This window comes from Pleurodeles waltl, chromosome 1_1 (genome assembly GCF_031143425.1).
Source record: "Pleurodeles waltl isolate 20211129_DDA chromosome 1_1, aPleWal1.hap1.20221129, whole genome shotgun sequence".
Lineage (NCBI taxonomy): Eukaryota > Metazoa > Chordata > Amphibia > Caudata > Salamandridae > Pleurodeles > Pleurodeles waltl.
Window position 1 is genome coordinate 177,478,244 of NC_090436.1, and position 19,608 is coordinate 177,497,851.

General features: G+C 40.7%; 1 protein-coding gene across 4 annotated transcripts in view; it reads right to left on the reverse strand.

The window, feature by feature from the left end:
- The window catches only part of ATP8B1 (ATPase phospholipid transporting 8B1), a 306,728-nt gene extending 288,751 nt beyond the window's left edge, over positions 1-17,977 (reverse strand). For 2 of the 4 annotated variants that reach the window (XM_069220080.1, XM_069220056.1), the window contains exon 1: positions 17,559-17,792. The gene's annotated coding sequence lies outside the window, so the exon portion shown is untranslated. The other 2 variants (XM_069220066.1, XM_069220071.1) reach the window with 2 other exon arrangements.
- Positions 17,978-19,608: the final 1,631 nt, after the last annotated feature.

Here is a 19,608-nt window from a genome sequence, read left to right on the forward strand (position 1 = left end):
CTGACATACTATACAGCCTTTTATTTCACACACGTACAGCAGGTCAGACAGTTCACCTTACAAAATCCAGGAACTCTGCAGTCAGAAGGAAAAGTAATTGTAAGAAGACAAATGACTTGACTTCTGAGACACAGAGCAAATGTGACAAGGTCAAGATTTAAAGACGTTTTTATTGCTCCTTCATTTTCTGACTGAACACAACACATGTTCTTGCCAGAAGGGACGAATAAGTCCTAAAAATAGTCTGAATTGCTAAAATATGACTCGCTATAGCGAGTGGGTGAGTAGATGTTTCGAGGCATGCAATGGAAGATACTTGGACAAATAAATGTGTGGGACAAAGTGCAGCAGCTGTTTTTTTTGTGTCTCCTCCTGGCTCATTAAGAAGCTGTGGCAGTATGGTATGAGGAAAGAGCTACTGCGTCTGGCATACCTCTAGAGAAGCCACTGAACATTGGAATGGCTTTTTTTCTGCATCATTAAAATAACTCTTTCACATTTTCATGCAAATCAAACAGGGTGAAAAGAAATCCTTATATGTCATCAAAATATGTTTTGCTTTGTATTAAAAAAAAATACCTTATGGCAGAGACATTGTTCTAAGATCAGCATTCATTAAGGAGCATTCTGAAAGCAGAAAAATCTCAAATATTTTACTTCTCTATATAAAGTCGGTTTTAAATGGATGCCAACAAACTACCTAAGGCTAAACCCCACAAAGACCGAATTCCTCCTGTTTGCCAATAATGGCAAAACATTTTCCGATTCAGTCATGGTTTCTCAACTTAAGCCAAATAGGCTTCACCTGCCATTTAACAGAATAGGGCAAATCCCTCAGATTCACCCTCAACTCAAACCTTTCGCTCAAATAACACTTTGCTCAAAAAACACAAAACAGCTTGGCTCCAACTAACTGAAAACAATGAAACGTTTTCTCCCGGAACACGTCTCCAGAATGCGAGTTCAGGCATAGTCCTCTCTAAACTAGATGGTGGCAATACTCTGCTCAACAGCATTCCAGATACCACCCTTGCTCCCAGAGAAAGCATTCTTCAGGCAGCAGCGTAGCTCATCAAGGGGCCAAAGAAATCAGAACACATCACTCTTGTGGTATAGATCTGTTCTTGTCCCCCATGCTACCCTGATAATTTTCAAGATAATATACACCACTTAAAAGGCTCTCTATACAAAGAACTCTGTACCAACCTAGCAATATCTTGAGATCAACCCCAGACAATGAGCTCTGACATTTCCAGGTCTGAGGCTAAACAATGCACTAAGGAGAAAACAAGAAAAACATTTTTTTTTAGCATATGCCCAGAGGATCTGGAACAAGATCCCCTCCAACATCAGCCCACCAGTAGCAATCACCGTACAATTCAGCAAGAAACTGAAAACTGAATTGTTCAATAAACCTTACTTCAGATAGGCTGGTGTATCACCCCGTACACCCCAACCCGCCTCCAGTCGCTCTACCTTCTCCCACTGCGGCTTGCTCTCTGTACAGCACTCAATTGATAGCCAGCTAGACTCACACTTTAGAAACCCCAAAACACACATTTATTTATTTTTTACAGCAGCTCCATTTGAAACACTTACATTAAATATAAGTAATGTTCAATAATCTTATGCAGAGTTAACTAAAAAATGTTAAGCCAGTTAAGAAATATAACAAGTATACACAGGATAAAAGAGGAAAAGTGTTCATTACAAGAAGTGTGTACAAGGAGGCTTGTTTTACGATAAGGGAAAGAACAATGCTGTTTTCAGCAAAAAACAAGACTACATGTGCAAGCTTCTCGTAACACTATTCCATCCTAGGAGCTAATAGAACAATGTTAAAATATTGTGCTACTGAGACTCCATGCAAGATAAAAATCATTCTTTGTTTGTCAATAACATTTTTATTAGGATGCAGTGAAAGTTTACACTTCCCTTTCTTAATAACCCTTTTGTATTTTGCATGCTGGTTGGTATCTCTTTTGTATTAATATGGGTAACACTGGCATAACAGTGAGAATATTGCCACAGAATACGTCATATAATTTTCCTATTCATGCTCCATAAGTTAGTCAATCATTCTGCATAACTTGATCCGCCAAGGACACTAGCAGCTTTTGCGGAGGGGACGAGACCCAACATATTGTTGAGAATGGTTCATCCTTGAATGCAGCAGATGTGCGAGCAGGTTTTCCTTGTAGATTTGTGCAGAGCAAAGGTCTGTTGTTAAATCAGATAGCATGCCGGCCTTAACTAGGCCCTCAAATTCAAAATCAGATTTGTTTGAAGGAGGTCCGAGACTATCTGACATTGCTGCTGTATTTTTTGTTCCCAGTCAGATTGGGTTGGTTGATTGCATTCGTGCTCCAGAGACGATGTTCATATGTTTTGGTTTTGTAATAGTGTCACAGAACTATTTAGATGTTGGTGGTGGTCCGCTCTGGGTTGTGGATGTTTGGAATAATCTCATTTACATCATCTTGGAGTTCTGTACAGAGTAATAGGTCTGTATTTGGTCATCCCATTGGTTGTATATTCTGTCAACATTAGTTTGAGCTCCTTTACCTTTTCATTATTCCATGGGGTAAAATGAAAATAAGGAGGCTGAAACCTTTTACTACAAATCATTGCAGTGCGTCCATTCATCCGTGGCCATTTTAGTCACTTGTGGAAAAAATAAAAATGGAGGATTAACCTTAGCAGCATGTTAGCTGATAAATTCAGAAATAATAAAATAGATTTTGTAAACATTTAAGGTTTGCAAAAATGTATAACTTTGGAGCCACCAAGTTGTTCAATTTTTAAGTTTCATATTGTTTCCACCAGAATGGTAAAGACCAAGTTTTAAGTCAATATATGACTTTAATGGAAGTGCATATATAACTCAAAATTAAGCCAGAGGTTTTTCTACATAAATCTCAATTTGTTGTTTTCAGTCAAAAACAATATTCCAAACCCATAATGCAGTGGCTACAACAATTGAGGGTCAGTCACTAGGATAAATCACACCATAAGGAATCCCAGTTTTGAACTCTGAATGACTATCTCCCTATTGAACAATTTCCAGCAAACTTGGGAAATGGCCTTCAAAAATTCAAAGCGTTATGATGAGTTCCCAGCTTCCAGCGAATTGTCCAAATAACAAAAAGTACTTCAGATTTGAAAAGCATGTGGTGCTTGGCTCCACTTTGTACTTTTCCCCGAGAATATTATACTCTTTAATTTGTTGAGTTAGTACGCCAAAACAAAGTGTGCATGTGCCAGACCTGCATACATCCTAAAATAGTTGATACTACAATTTTCATTACAATTGGAAGTTAACATCACTGCTGCACAGTGACAGAGTCAGTGCATGTACATTTTAACTCTTACAGTCAATTTTTGCAAATATTGCAGGTCACAAGCAGTTAAAAAAATAAGATCACCCATAAAGTTGGTACTCGCAAAGCTCACGTCCCGACAGACTACACCCAGGGCACGTGTGAGGGATACACGCAAGGACACTGCGTCGTCCACTCTGCCAAGAAGTTGGGACCCTAAAATATGCTGAATTCATCCTGGTGTAAATTTCAGGCACCAGGACACTTTAAGAGGAGCCTGTACAGGAGTGTGGAATTTCATAAAATATCTGCTTGTCCATGGGACAGGTGGTTTTATAAATCTACTTGCCCTGTAAAAAAAAAAAAAAATCCACTTGTCCCGTTGGTGCCATGTTGTGAAGCTAAATATTATGGCTGCAATCTCATTATACACGAGCTCTGATAATAGCCTCTCTGATTATGCCATAGGTCAGCTAAAGTTCCATGGTTGGAATGCCCTTTTGAGTCTGTACAAACCTCCTATTTTGCACGTTTTAGGTGTTTTCACTAGCTCTCCTCTAATCTTTTCCCAAAGTAAGCAAGGTTGGAAATTTACTCCTGATACGGACAGAAGTAAAACTTCTTCCAGGATTGGGAAAAGTGGTTGGAGGGAAAGTGAACCTGTAAATGCTGAACAGAGTTTCCCATGAGCAAATCTACACACGAGTATTTGTTCATGATAAAATGTAGTTCACAAATATTTTCTAGGAGTACGATAGACTAGCCTACGTTTGTAAATTCTTGTGAATTCATGAAAACTGTAAATCTGCATTAATGCAAGGACAGATATCATGTGTGCACTTTTGTGTTTTTCCTTAATAATGGAGCACCTAATTGGTTAACAAAGACCTCTTGTTTTTATTAACATTCTATCTCTCTATACATATCAGCTGACTTCACTGTAAGTGGCAGCATTCATCTCTTCCACAAGGAGCATATTGGCACATAAATGAGTTTTATTCAGTGCCAGGAGCTACTGTGCCAATATGTGCTTTTTGAGACCAAAAATATTTTTTCTTTTTGCCAATGTTTCTTATGATGGGGAGGGCCTGGCAGCTCCCACAACAATAACGTTAAAAAATAAAACAAAAAAAAAAACCATGTCAAAACAAGACATGTATTGATAAAACCAAGAAGTTGGCTTTCCCAATGCTGGTTTATTTTAATGCTTCCCATAATCTTGTGGAAATTGGTTACACTGATTTTTCCATTAAGATTTTTTTGGGGAAATAGTAGCATCCGTCAACACGTTTTAATAAATGATGCTTCAAAGAAAGCGTACATAAAATGTCATTGTAGTTTAGCAACTTTTTTTTCCTATTTGCAATTTTTATGAACATTTTATTTTGAAAGTGAAGAATCACTCTTGCTTTCAAGCTTCTGCAAATATTTGCATCCTATCAGAGAGCATTCTGGGAGCATTACACGTAGCATCTGGTTGTTAGACTCTGAAAATGTGTCTGCACATTTTTATATTGAACCACTGTCAGTAGTGAAGTCCCGACTGATAACATTCTCTTAGAGCGCTCACCCTAATAATAAAGGTTTTGCGTTAATGAACCATAAATACGAGTTCAAATAGTATCACCATACAGACACAAATATGACCTCAACTGCAGACAATGCCATTCCCTGCTCCATAATGTGGTACTGTAAACTGGCAGCCAAAGGGCTTGTGCTGCAGGAGGTTGGGCCTAATTGTCCCAAGGACAAAATAAAACCGGAAAACTTGTTGTCCTTGACCCCAAACAATATGTCCTGGGCATCAGGCTATAGGAATTCCAGACGCCTGCTATACATTGACCGCTTCGCAAAGTGTCTTATCAGAATCCAGATGGGCCCATAGCAAAGGCTGAATTTAGGGGATCATTAGACCTTTTGTTTGAATATTTTGGCAGGGAGCTAGCTGGAGCCTCCCACCTAGATGCAAATGCAATGGAGGGGAAGCCAAGGCGCACAGTTTATCATCACATCACATGTACTTAAGAGAGGCATGCTTTTGACTTTGTACAATCCCTAGATATAAAAGATATGAGTGCACTGTAAGAATGTCAGATGCAGCATGTTAGCTAACCCCAGTATTTACACAAATACATAAAATATCACTATTTTTCAATGTCTTTCATAGTGCTACTTATCCCAATGTAGTGTGTCAGAGCGCTTTACATCACACATGCACATTATACATTGACAAAGTAAATATTGTGTAAATCAATGTACATGTGTTACTTAAGACAGTGAGGGTTACAAGGTGCAGGAGTTACATGTCCTTCTTAGCTCACTGTGCTTTATTAGATGGATTACAATTTATGAACTGCAAGTAACAAAAGTATCTCTGTGTTAAAAGCAGTAACCCACTCACCTATCTACATACAATAAGAATCTTTCCTCTACATGTTACATGGTCTGCTTTGCAGGAGACACATTAACTTTCAATGCTACTTTAATTCAAAATTGGGACTAAACAAAACCAATCTCTCCAGCAAATGTGTTAAGTTCCAGAGTTAACTTAGCATTACTGTTACTCCCTAAGGTAAACAAAGATCTCTACAGCAGGTGCCTTAACCTCATAGGATATTTTAAACTGCAGACTTCAACCAATTAAGCACAACAGATTTACTGTCACATTTCTCCTTGTTGCCAATTTATTTATGACAGAGTATTTAAAAAATAAATCTATAAATTCAGGTCCAGATATTTGTCGAGGTCGCATCACTTTTTTGGCACAACTGCAACACAAAATCTCATTTCTTAAATTTACTCTCAAATGTACTCATGATAGACTGCTAAACATGTGTCAGGTGTTAAAATCTGATGTCACTTCCTGTGAGGTCATGGGGTGTGATGCCACTTCCCGAGATGTCATGCACCACGATGACACTTGCATACTGTCTAACTTGGTTAGTCTTCCACACTTGTTTTTTTTTGGACTTGTGCTCTGACAACATATACCACATACTAACAAACACCATGTTAGTTTGGTTTAAAAAAAATAATATATATATATATATATATATATATATATATATATATATATATATATATATATATATATATGTGTGAACATCAAGCAAAACATATTAAAGGTAGCAAAAGTAAAGACCACCTGAAATGGCTTACCACATTGAACTAAATGCCATAGGTTACTAAAACAAACATAAGTAGATATTTGAGATCATCAACTAAATATCATCACTAAAGCTGACATAGGCAACTCATATGGCATTGACATTTCTCACTAAAACACATAGACAAGGTCACAACGTATGCATTAAAAAAAGAAACATAAGTAAATGTTTCCAAAAAACAGCAACAATGTGTTTGATTAATTCTTCAACATGTGACTCATAGAGCCTAGATAGTATCAACAACAGCTCTTGCATCAAAGAAATACAATTTACCAGGGTTCACAAAAGAGGGGGAAAAAAAAAAAAAAAAACGCAAACTCATTCACACTCAAATGAACCAAAAACAAATATCCACACCCAAAGTTTAAAAAAACTCCAATAAGATGTTTACAAGCAAAAGAAATCCAAAAGGAAAATAAGTGCTTACTTCACACATATAACGCCACGTTACACAATCCGAATGTCCCCAAACAATATGTCCTGGGCAATTCCACTTGTAAACGCCAAAATATGATACCCACTCGGCAACTAAAGTCGCTACCTTTCCAAAAGAAAAATATCGGCCATTTGTTTAGTAGTTTGCAAAGGCCTGGACAGGATACTGAATAGGACTGTAAAACAAAATCAAATATATTCATTGGTAACTTGACTCGTGTCTGTGTGCACTTTAATAGTCAGGGATCAATAATACAGCTCTGGAACACATTTAAAAGTGTTTTCTATTTATATTTGTTGTTTGAAGTATGTACAGATAAAGGCTAAAAATACTGGCTTAGGTGATTTTGTTTATTTTTGTACCAGCCAGGATATTAAAATACCAGAGTGCAGGTGGAAAAACGGCCCGGTGGAAACCCCACCTGCAACACCAAAAGCAAATTCAAATACAGGCTATAAACACCTCATGACCTTAAGCAAACCTATGAATCGTGACTTCAATGCAACAAAGTATGTTACACACTGAAAAGAAAAAAAGGAGCTATATTTAAAGTCATTTCACACGTACCGAGGGAAATTGCACAAACTCTTACACACTCACCAACATGCCTACTCAGTCTCTCACTCCATTTCATTTTAACCTTGACTTATGACTTCTTGGTAGTAGTAAAGTTACTTTAAGTTGTGAATTTCACTTCTTTTTAGATTTGAAGTTGTACCCAATAAGGAGTATTGCCTCTTAACTTCCCACTAAAGTTTGTTTTTTAGGAAACATATAGATCTATGTATATAATATGTTACTTAGTACCACAGAAAGTTTGTGGACAGCCCAGAACGTACAAGTAGTTGGTAGTCAAGACTATTTTCTAAGGAACTTAAAGACAAGCCCTTAAATCCCTTTGTCATATAAATGGTGTTAACAAAAAAGTCACAAATGTAATACAGACTCATAGATTTAATATGTGCTAATAAATAAGGTTCATCAACGCTGTTCAAAGATCTCAAAGTTGAAAAGAGTATTTAAATCTCCAATGATTATACGAAAGCTAAAGAGTTTCATACAAACCACATTAAATGTACATTTAAATTGTCAAAAATAACACACAGTTTTATGTGATGTGAAAATAAATACATGTCCTGCGAAACTTTGAAGAATGGTACATGCACAAAGAAAGTGTGCAAAAAATAAATAAATAAATAAAATAAAAACACTGGCAAAGCCAATATGTCTGTGTTTAACGTACTAGAGCATGAAGCAATAGTACAATATAGCAAGACATACGAGCGGGAGCCAACAGTAACAGACAGAGAGGACTATAGTTGTTAAGCAGTCCCTCCTGCAGTACACTGCTAGCACTGGAGTGGGTAGGTTGAGACAAGACCTGACTGACAAAGTTTCAAATCAATGGCTGAAAGAGGTGGATCTGAAAAAGTCAAGGGTTAGAGGTTGAGAACACAAAACACACTTTGTACCTAGTGTTAGCAATAGGTCTGCTCTGTCAAAATCCAGATCAAATTAAAAAAAAAAAAAAAAAAAAAAAGGGGGGGGGGGGGGGACAAGAACAGGGGTGACTCCTCCGCTAGGAGGGAGGAGTGTCACCCCCCCCTCCCAGCAGCTGCCAAACTTCTGCAATACAACGATAATAAACTATGTTTATTGTCATTGTATTGTAGACGGGGCAGGGCCACGGGGCTGACAAGCACAGAGGGGGAGTGTTCAGCACTACTCCTCAGTGCGCATGTATGTTTAGCTGGCAGTCTCAGGCCGGCCAAACATCCAACCTGGCACCACAGTGCTGGTTTGAAGAGAGCAGGGAGACTCTCCCAGTCTGCATGGAAGAGCCCTGGCTGGGCGATCCGACCTGCCAGCAGCATGACAGCAGTGGTCAGATTGACTGCAGGGCAGGCTGGGAGCCTGTGCCTGCGGTGAAGCAAATAAGAGCTGAGCGGTGGAGTCAGGTAAGTTTTTTTTTTTTTTTTTTTTTTTTAATATTATTATTAATTTTTTTATTCCCCCCCACCACTCCACCCCCCAAGTCACCCCGCCCGCGCCACATGCTGCTCCTGGAAAATAAATCTCACTAAAACACCCAGCAGGCCACTATCCGAACATGTAAATTGAGATAGTTGTTGATTAATATTTATCCTAAGTAAATTATTAAATGCAGACACAAACGCAATTCATCACATCATGCATTGTTTGCACTGAGACCGATTAAACATCATTACAACGATCTTATGACTGCACACACAGTTCTAATATGCACCAGAGACATCTGTATAGCCACATTCACGATGCAATACATGATTCACAGATGAATAAATAACCATAGCATTTGAAAAAGTGCACCCATCATTAACTAATAAGCAGTAAATGTTATCTTCTAGACGAGCAAACATTACATTAGTCTAATTGAGCAGCTCCCCCTTTTTATTCTAACGATCATGAACTACCATCGCTCACATCGTTATTGGTTCTAGGATTGTTTACGGAAGCTCTCTGTTTGTTGGCGCACCTGCAAGTTGGTAAACAAACTACACACGATACAGAACCATGCTGTGCACGCAATCTCAGGTATATCCAAATTTTACCAAGTAACGCAACCATGCCTTCTTTCTGACGACTATTCAATAAAGACCAAATTTCTAATTTAGAGTCTTTCTTCTTAAATCAGTTCTTGTAAGCACACTGAACTTGTTCCACCACGGGGTGCACTAGCTACTAATGGGGACATATCCCTTGCCGGAGGTTAAGCAATAAAGTGTTAGGCGTTTGGAAAGACCAACAGTCCTGAACAATTGAAAAAAAAATCAGTAAAAAAGCTTTCCTTTCTATCACTTAGGTTTGCAACAACACAAGCAAATGGATCCATCCTGGTTTTAGAGCTTTATAAAAATGTTATGGTTGTTAACCAAGTACACATCAGAAAGATTCTAACACATAACCATGCACCTAACAAACTATCCACTATACAGTAAGCAATTTCAGACAGAGGAAATTAAAAGCCACACTAAATGTGATAATATTTGCATGTGCAACCTTCTGAATCTCACGCCCTTTCACCATTTGGCACACTCCTTGCATGTGTCTAACACATGCAGACTGATAAAGATCCATAAACGTATGCATGCACATCACCACATAAAATCTGTCATGCTCCACTGTACTACTTGAACCACCTGAATCCATTGTATAGGGTGCTGGTTCATTCTCAATTCGCTCTTTATAAACCTAGCTACATCACTTCCCTGTAGTCTTCATCAACATAAAAAATTTTTTTTAAAAAAAACCACAATAACAGAAACATATAAAACACTAGAAAACAAGAACCACAAGCAACGATTAAAAGAAACGCAACTTTTACAGAAAACAAATTACATAATTTCCAACGTGAGGGTCAAGTAAAATTGCACATTTATCTTTTTTGTCCACACTGGAAAAACATTTTCCACAGTCGAAACCCCAAGCACCTCCAACAATTGTAGGTATGCTTCCGCCCGACTGGCTGTACTAGAGAATATCAACAAAAAAAAAAAAAATATATATATATATATATATATTGAAATACAAGAATATCAAGGACAGATTACTAAAGGATATAATACTGAAAACTAATTGCACAGACTTACTATTCCTAACTCCACATCTACACACCTTGAAGATATGTGTATGGCATAGGAACATATATGTGGATTTAGATAAAGGAAATCTAGACGTACTTATCTGCGGATATTTTTTTTCAGTATTCTGTCCTTGATATTTAGCACCCTTGATATTTTGTTTAGTATGCACGTCCTTCCCATTTACACGCTAAACGCAGATGGTCTCCTGCCCATGACGACTAAATCTACGACCATCTTCAAGGTCAGAAATAATATCCCAGCAAAACCTTTAGAATTTTAAATAAACGTGTGATTTTAAGGACGTTTACCAGCTTCTACTGCTGGACCCAAAAGCTGTCTCTGCGAGAAGATTTCCTCAGAGAAATTCCACTGGCTCAATTTGTGTGAGTAGATACGTTTATGAGTACTAAGTACCGATCTTCGTGAGTATGATAACAAGGAAGGGGATATTTGTGTCTTGTAAATGACTCTTTTGGGGCACACAAGTTTTGCTCTGGCACAAAATTACCCTTTAAGCTTGTGACCCTACAAGCTATTTTAGTGAAGAACAACTTAACCCTAAACCTATGCAGCATGCTCAAAATATCACTGTGTGTGCCAGTCTGGTTCTTGTATTCATCATTATAAGATTTTTATAAAAAAGTAATACATTCAATAATATGTAGGTCCAATATATAAAAATGTACAGCCTGAACTCAATCGCCCCATCATCACACCTTAACAAATCTACAAAAATGGTGTTCTTAAAGTGCGTTATGCAGAGCAGGGTCCCTACAGTTCGAGTATCAGAATCCTGGGCGGCTAGTAACAACTAATGCATTGCTCAGAATCGTTCCACTTTACAGCACTTTCTGTTTGATAGCCTTTGCCAAAATTACTCAACCCACTGTGTGGACACAGACGTCAAAAACCAAGTGGCAATTCACACCTCTTGATTCAGGGGACCAACATTCCCCGATGATGTCCAAACCTTGAGACCGGGGAATCTCACAGACGGTCTCATCTCTTAGTCATGCCTATCTGGTCTACCACAGTAGTTGCAAGCCTGTGACAACTAAGCGGGTGTGGCTTTTTAATCTCACTCCACTTTGTGGAGCAGTAAACATTCTGGTGCCCATGGCTTTGTGGTCACAATAATGCATATAAACGTTCTGGTGCTTGTAGAGTAGCATTTAAAATAGAAGCAGTGCACGTTCTGTTACTTCTTGTCTAACATTTACAACTGCAGCAGCACATGCTCTGCTGCGAATACCCTAGCATTTAGGATGGGGACATAAATGCACAAGTCCCATAACTCTAGGTGTTGGGAGCTAAAAAGCTAAGAATGGGGGGGGAAACATGCCTCACTTCGACTCAGAGCCCCCTACTACCTACCCCAGGCATCTACCAAAGAGCCTATGTATGGGGCACCCAGAGAGTCACTTGCGAAACTCTTAAAACTTAATCTAGTTCTTATATGATAACAGTCTTAACAGACCATGAATCTTGTTAGATTTTCTCAAAGTTACTTAATGTGGAAGAACTGACCGCTGACTATATAATTTACTGAAGTAGCTCCACAATCAACTTTGAAACAGGTTCTTGACAAAATCAAGGCAACCCTGCCTGTTCCTCTTTGTAACTACTTTAGTAAAGGTTTGTCCTAATGATTCTAAGCAACACTCAAACGCTTATTTATTTTATCAGTCAAACCTCTGATTCATGTGAGGTACTCCGATGCCCTTTGTGCCTTGCTGGCGCCAATATGAAAAAACATTTTGAAAACACATACACACACACACACACAAAACAGAGCCTGATTATTCTACTACTGATATTTATATATGAATGTACTCATACAAAACCATAGAAAATCAGCAGTTAGAGGTATTTCAAATAACTACAACTCGCCCCCTTGCGATGCAGTTTTCTTATCAATACCTTTATTGCCAAATGTTGCAGTGGTAATATCAAAGATGCCACAGGTGTCATCAGTGGTATAATATGTGGAGTAATTAGCTATGCATGGGGAAGGCACGAGTTGTAGTTATCTCAGGGCATAGTTACTTGAAATAACTCCAACTATAATTGCTGTATTTCTATGGTTTTGTATGAGTAAATTCAAATCGTAACTAGAACGTCCCTGTAACCTTTGTTTTGTTCCCAGTGAATTTGTAGTTTTTTTTTTTTTAAACAAAGTAATTTTAATACGTTAACCCAACCACCACCACACAAGGCCAAAGGCTGTGGGGTTGGCTGCAAGGCCTGGCCTGCAGCAAAGCCGTGCAACCAAGCCCTTATAACCACCCAACCCTTTGCTGCGCATAACCTTTGGCAGTGCGCAGTGGGGGTTGGTCACAGGGCCTGTCTTCGTCAGTGGATCTGTGAGTGGGTGCGTGAGTGTCTGAGTGGGTGTCTGAGTGGGTGCATGAGTGTCTGAGTGACCAAATTAGTGTATAAATGAGTCTGTGAATTTTTTTGGCATATCCTCAAATATTCGAGGACATCACGCGTGATGAAGAAAAAACATATTTTAAATCCATAATTTGACTCTAAAACACCCCTATATCACACCCCTGGGGTCAGGGTACCTCCACCCTGACCCCTTATTTCTGTTTTCAGCCCTGTGGCCCCTCTCTGATAACATAAAATGATGGCCGCAACTTTCTAGTCAGGTTGTGGCCAGCCAATTACAGCGATTCTATGGGGAAATGCATTCGCTAAAATTCACAATTATTCGCGACCAGAGACATACAAATGTATTTTCCCTTTAATATCTCCAAACCTACTAGACAGATGTACACCAAATAAGCGAAAACACAATCTGCGTACTGAAAGCTAGCTTTCTGCCAAATCTGGTCTAATTCCATCAAGTGGTTCAGGCTGTAGTCCTGTCTAAAGGTCCCATGGGAATGAACATGGGAAACGTTATTTATTTATTACCCCTGCCCCCCTTTTTCTTGGCCCTCACTTGACGGATCACCCCAAAACTTTCCATGCCCAACAACAATCATCAGTACACTTTTTTTATGGAAAATTTCACCATGATTTTCCAAACTGTGCCAAAGATATAGGCAAGACAAAAAATGCTTTTTCTATGGAAACATGGACCTAACTAACTATAAACTACCTACTGGCGACTGCCAGTAGGTAATATATATATATATATATATATATATATATATATATATATATATATATATATACACACACACACACACACACACATACATATACACACACACACATACACACACACACACACTAAACTACTCCCGTCATACACTATAGGAATATCGCAGGTCACTAAGATGTTCCATCACCATATAGAGTAACAAAGATTAAGGCCTGGGATCCTTGATAAGGTTTTCGAACTCCGTGGTGACTTGCAATATCTTTTGTATTGCAGGGGGTACTGTATGTCCTTAATGCACGGTCCCACCATTACCTTTCCCGCAACTCTTAAGTCCTTGATTTCATATGAAAGAGAGTATGTTTTAAACACAAAGCTGTTAGATATGTACGCAAAACAATATTGGAATTAGTTTAATACAAGACTTTTTTTTTTATTATTTATTTTTTTTAAAGCGCAGTATCTTGGGAACGTGTAGTTACACGCAAAAAGATTACAACTTTTCTATAATTACCTAAGGAGTGCAAAAAAATAAACATGTTGCCATAAATATCTTCTTTCTGCTTATCATGGTAAAGCTACAAAACAAAGCACAAGAAAGAAAAGCCTCATCTGGTTTTTGTTCTTTAAAAAGCTGTTTTATTATGCTCTATGACCGGATTTGGCTTTTCCCTCAGCGGCTGGCTGACAGCAAGCACTGTGTCGACAGAACTGTAATAAGTTATTACAGTCCAGTTCTCACGTCATTTCCTTATAATAGGAGGCTGGGTGTGTCATGAGTCGCCTATTGCAAAGACATTAGAGAATCTTTTTTTTTTTTTTTTTTTTTTTTAAACACAGGGATTGCAGAATCTTATATTGTAGCCAGGAGTGCTCCTTCCAAGCTCGATACTACGTCTCTGAGTTTATTACTGTCAACAATGGCCATTCAGCAAACAGACACTATGGTTAAGGGAACTGTGGGAACTCGGTTAGCAGGTCCGTCATAACAACAGACATGTAGCGAAGAGAAACCAAGATACATGGAACCCAGAGAGCTCTGTAAGCGCCTCCAATAACAATGGACATTTAGATAGCAAAGGACATTTAGCAAAGGAGAGCCTTGATACAGGGCACCTTGGGAGCTCAGGTAGCTGTGTCAGAGAACAATGGGAATTTAACAAACAAAAGCGAGGATAACTTAAGAGCCTGGGTAGCAGCACCAGATAACGGAGGACATTTATCAAACAACAGCCACGACACATGACGCCTTGAGAGCCCGGATACCACTCTCTGATGACAACGTACATTTTGGAAACAGAAACCATACAACTTGGCATCTTGAGAGCTAGGGTACCGTGTTCCTGATAACTAAGGGCATTTAGTATACTGAGATTATGCCACCACGAGAGGTTGGCTGCCATGCCCTTGTTGATGACAGACATTTATAAAAAAAACTGCCAAGATACATAGCTCCTTGAAAGCTCAGGAAGTTGTGCCTGATAACAGTGGACGTTTAGCAGACAACTGCCAGGACACATGATGTCTTGAGGTCCCAGGTGCTGTGTCTCTGATGACAATGGGCATTTGGCAAACAGAAATCATGGTTCATAGCACCTTGAGAGCATAAGTCCCATGTCAATGATGACTGCATACATTTAGCAAACAGAAATCATGATGTGTGTCAACACGAGAGCTCAGTAGAATGTCCCTGATAACAGAGGGCAGTTATCAAAGAACAGTCATGACACATGGCACTTTGAGAGTTCGGATAGCAGGTCCCTGATAACAATCAATCAATCAATCAATCATAGTATTTATAAAGCGCGCTATGTACCCGTCAGGGTTTCGAGGCGCTGAGGGGGGAGGGGGGGGAGCGCTGCTGGTTTATCGGTCGAAGAGCCAGGTCTTGAGGAGCCTTCTGAATGCGAGGAGGTCCTGGGTCTGGCGAAGGGATGTGGGGAGAGAGTTCCAGGTCTTGGCGGCGAGGAAGGAGAAGGATCTGCCGCCGGATGTCTTGCGCTGGATTCGGGGTACGATGGCGAGGGCGAGGTTGGCGGATCGGAGTTGACGTGTTGGGGTGTAGAAGTGAAGTCTGGTGTTGAGGTAGGAGGGTCCGGTGTTGTGAAGTGCCTTGTGAGCGTGGGTCAGGAGTTTGAAGGTGATCCTCTTGTCTACCGGGAGCCAGTGGAGTTCCTTTAGGTGAGGGGAGATGTGACTTCGGCTGGGTATGTTGAGGATCAGTCGGGCGGAGGCATTTTGGATACGTTGGAGGCGTTTGATGTCTTTGGTTGGGATGCCTGTGTAGAGTGCGTTGCCGTAGTCAAGTCTGCTGCTGACGAGGTCCTGGGTCACCGTCTTTCTGGTTTCTGTTGGAATCCACTTGAAAATTCTGCGGAGCATTCGGAGGGTGTTGAAACAGGAGGAGGAGACGGCGCTGACCTGTTTGGACATGGTGAGGGCGGAGTCCAGGATGAAGCCGAGGTTTCTTGCGTGGCTGGCAGGGGTGGGTGGGGGTCCGAGGGCAGTTATCAAAGAAGAGTCATGACACATGGCACTTTGAGAGTTCGGATAGCAGGTCCCTGTTAACAGTGGACATTTATCAATGAACAGCCATACAAGACATCTTAAGAACTCAGGGAGTTATGCCAGAGAACAGTAGGCATTTAATAAACAAAAACCAGGCTAACTGGAGAGCTTGGGTAGTTGTGCTAAATAGCAGGGCACCTTCATCAAACAACAGCCATGACACATGAACATGTCCCTGAGAAGAATGGAAGCTTATAAAAGGAAATCCATGATAGAGGGCGCCTTGGAGATCTTGTAGCACGTTTCTGATATCAATGGGCAATTGTCAAAACATCCAGGATACCTGGCACCTTAGGAGCAGGCGAACAAATGGAATTAAAAAAAACAGGATAACTTGAAAGCTTTGGTAGCTGTAATCAGATAATAGCGGACATTTAGCTAACAACATCCATGTTGCACTGTATCTTGAGAGCTCGTGTACCACATCCCTGGTAACAACAGACATATAACAAACAGAAATCATGGTACATGGCCCTTCAGAACTTGGGTACCATGTCGATGGCGACAATGGACATTTAGCAAACAAATCATGATGCCTCAGTAGCATGCCCCTGATAACAGAGGAAAGTTACCAAAGAAAAGCCATGATACAGGGCACCTCGACAGCTCAGGCAGCAGCAGAACAGTTGGCATTTATCAAACAACAGCCGTGAGACAGGACGTCTTGGGAACCCGGGTACAGTGGCCCTTACCACAACAGACATCTAGCAAACAAAAACCGTAATACATGGCACCTCCGGAGCTCGGTGGCATGTTGCTGTTAATAGCAGCCATTTAATAATTAATAGTCACAGTATAAGGAACACCGTATTGAAAACAGGGTAAAATAAAGTTTCGTGGATGGATGAGTCACACATCGTATAAGGGTTTACATGAAGCGCCGTCCACTTTACAACCACTGTGGCAAACATGACTCAAAACGAGAAAAATCGGCACAGCACATCGAAAGACTGGTGCCCCACCGAACATTAAAACGTTTAAAAAGAAGAATGAATAAGTTCAGCAAAAACGTTCCTTCGTTTACAATTTGAATTTTCCTAAAAGCATTTCGGGGCAGTAAAGAAAAATAAAAGAAAAAAAATGAGGCGGTCAGTGAAAGGCTCGGTAGAAGGTAAAGATGGGTCTTTGTGTTATGTACCACAAGATGGGGGCTGCGAACACAGCAATTACAATTATACAGGGCAAAAACGGGGGGTGGTGGGCGGCTCAACCAGCAACTGAGCGTTAAGCAGAGCGGGCCAAAGCCCCCGTAACCCAGGTGTGCAGTCTGCCCACTGACGCCCGCCCCGGAAGAGAGCTCCGTGGGAAACCAAGCGGCTGGTGGCCCCTTACCTCTCAGGCGGGCGATGGGAGCTCACCTGCTGCCCCCTCCAACTCCCTCTCACACGGTCGGCGCTTCTACCTGTCCAGGTCCCTTTTCATTCCCCCAGAAGTCCAAGGCGGACACAAAAGCTCCGGGAGCACACCTGCCCACTTCACTCCATTTCCCGCGAATGGTTCCTCCCCTCAGCCGCCGTGTCACTCCCTCGCCCAACTAGTTAGGCAACTTTCGGCTCCTGCCTGGTGCACTCACCTCACTCCCGGATCCCGGAGGAGGGAGAGAGAAGAAAGACCACAGCTCTACCTGGGCCCCACCCGGGAGAGAGCCAGGCCAGGTCATGTGACCCTTCCCCCAGGCAGAGGTCAGCTGGGGGGTTCCCTACCTCCAGCCCTCCACCGGACACACCCACCACCTTCCATCCACGGCTACTGGATTAGAATAGCTCAGGTTACCTTATTAGCCAGCCGCAAGCAGAGGAAACAAACACGTCCTTCTGTATAAACACTAAGGCCGGACCAGCACGAGTACAGAACACAACACCACAGTGCACGAAGGTGGTGTAGGCGTCTTCTTCTGTTTCAGGATCTTTTGTGCTAATGATGTGCTACCCAGTTGGCGTGCCGGTATCAAGTCCATGTGGCTTTATTTAAAACGGACCGGCTGAGCAGGTACACGGCACGGCCGTTTCTCTGCGGCCTGTCCCTGAGGATGAGGGGGGCGACGATTGTGTTGTAGTCGTTACACAATCGGGAGCACAACTCCACGCGCCCGGTGGCAAACTTGCACGAAAGGCGTCTTCTTGCTAGCTAACCAGGACAGGGTGTGCAATAACAACATCACTTCTACTTACTGAGTAAACAACAACTAAAAAAAAGAAATCTAAAACACAAATCTGCATAGGAAACTAAGTAAGCACTATAGCAGGACGTTTTTTATTTTAAATATAATAATAAGTGAAGTGGCCTAAAGCTTTTCGGGCGAGAGGGTAAATATCCAGGCAGTGTCCTAGAGAGACAAGGCCGCGTTATTGTACAGGTAAGCAGTCCTGAAACCTTAAAACATTTTATAATGTATAATTCATGTCCTCTCTAATACAAAACGAAAACTAACCCCCCAAAGAACACAAATCCCCAGAGCAGTCTTCCAGGCTTCAATCTTCCCCATTCCCTTTTTTCTTTCATCCACTGACCTTCCCCGTGACTCCCCCATCGCTCCCCGGTGTCCCCTCTGCCAACCCCTGCTCTGTAATGCCCCCAATCCTTCCTGCTTACTGCGCCACCAGGAAAAACCCTGACAAGGAATTATTTCCTGTCCCCCTCCCACTAAATTTGTTTAAACCTGCAAAGACATTAACTCACTTAAAAAACCCGGAATCTCGATTGACGCAAAAAACTGCCGCCAAAGCAGCTAGGCATCGCACAATGCCTTGTAATATTGATTACGAGAAGTGTTCATGACTCTCATATTTCTTCTACCAGCACCACCTTTGTATGGCTAAGGTTGATGCCGATTTTTCTCCTATTTCCAGCAAGTACAGCTCAGTCCCCTTGAATGAAAAATGGACCCCATCCTGCCTAAAGAATTGAAACTCTTTTTTAAAAATATCATGCTGTTCCAACCAAATCAATCCCCTATTCCTACAAATACGACACCTTGTCAACCTAACTAGGTATGTTACGATAACTACTTTTTTACCTTCTGCTGTGGGGGTTGGATCCAGACATTCTGACTGTTTACCCATGGCATCTGATCGGTACACTCGGACCTGATATGCAAGGAATGGTTATTACGTCCTTTTGTTTGTAACAATTAATAGTTTAGGTACTGGCTACGTTTCTACTCATTGCCCCTTTACAAGTTTTTGACACCATTTTACGCAATTAATGACATTATCATGAAACGAGTTTCTAAATAGATGTCTACATACTTTTGATAGCAAGGAATCTCACTACAAGGTTACCCTCCCGTTCCTTTTAGAAATACCTAAACTTATATTCCCCCTTGCTTACATTATATTTTATATTTCTGATCCTATGACTGACCTAAGTTTGTACTATACAT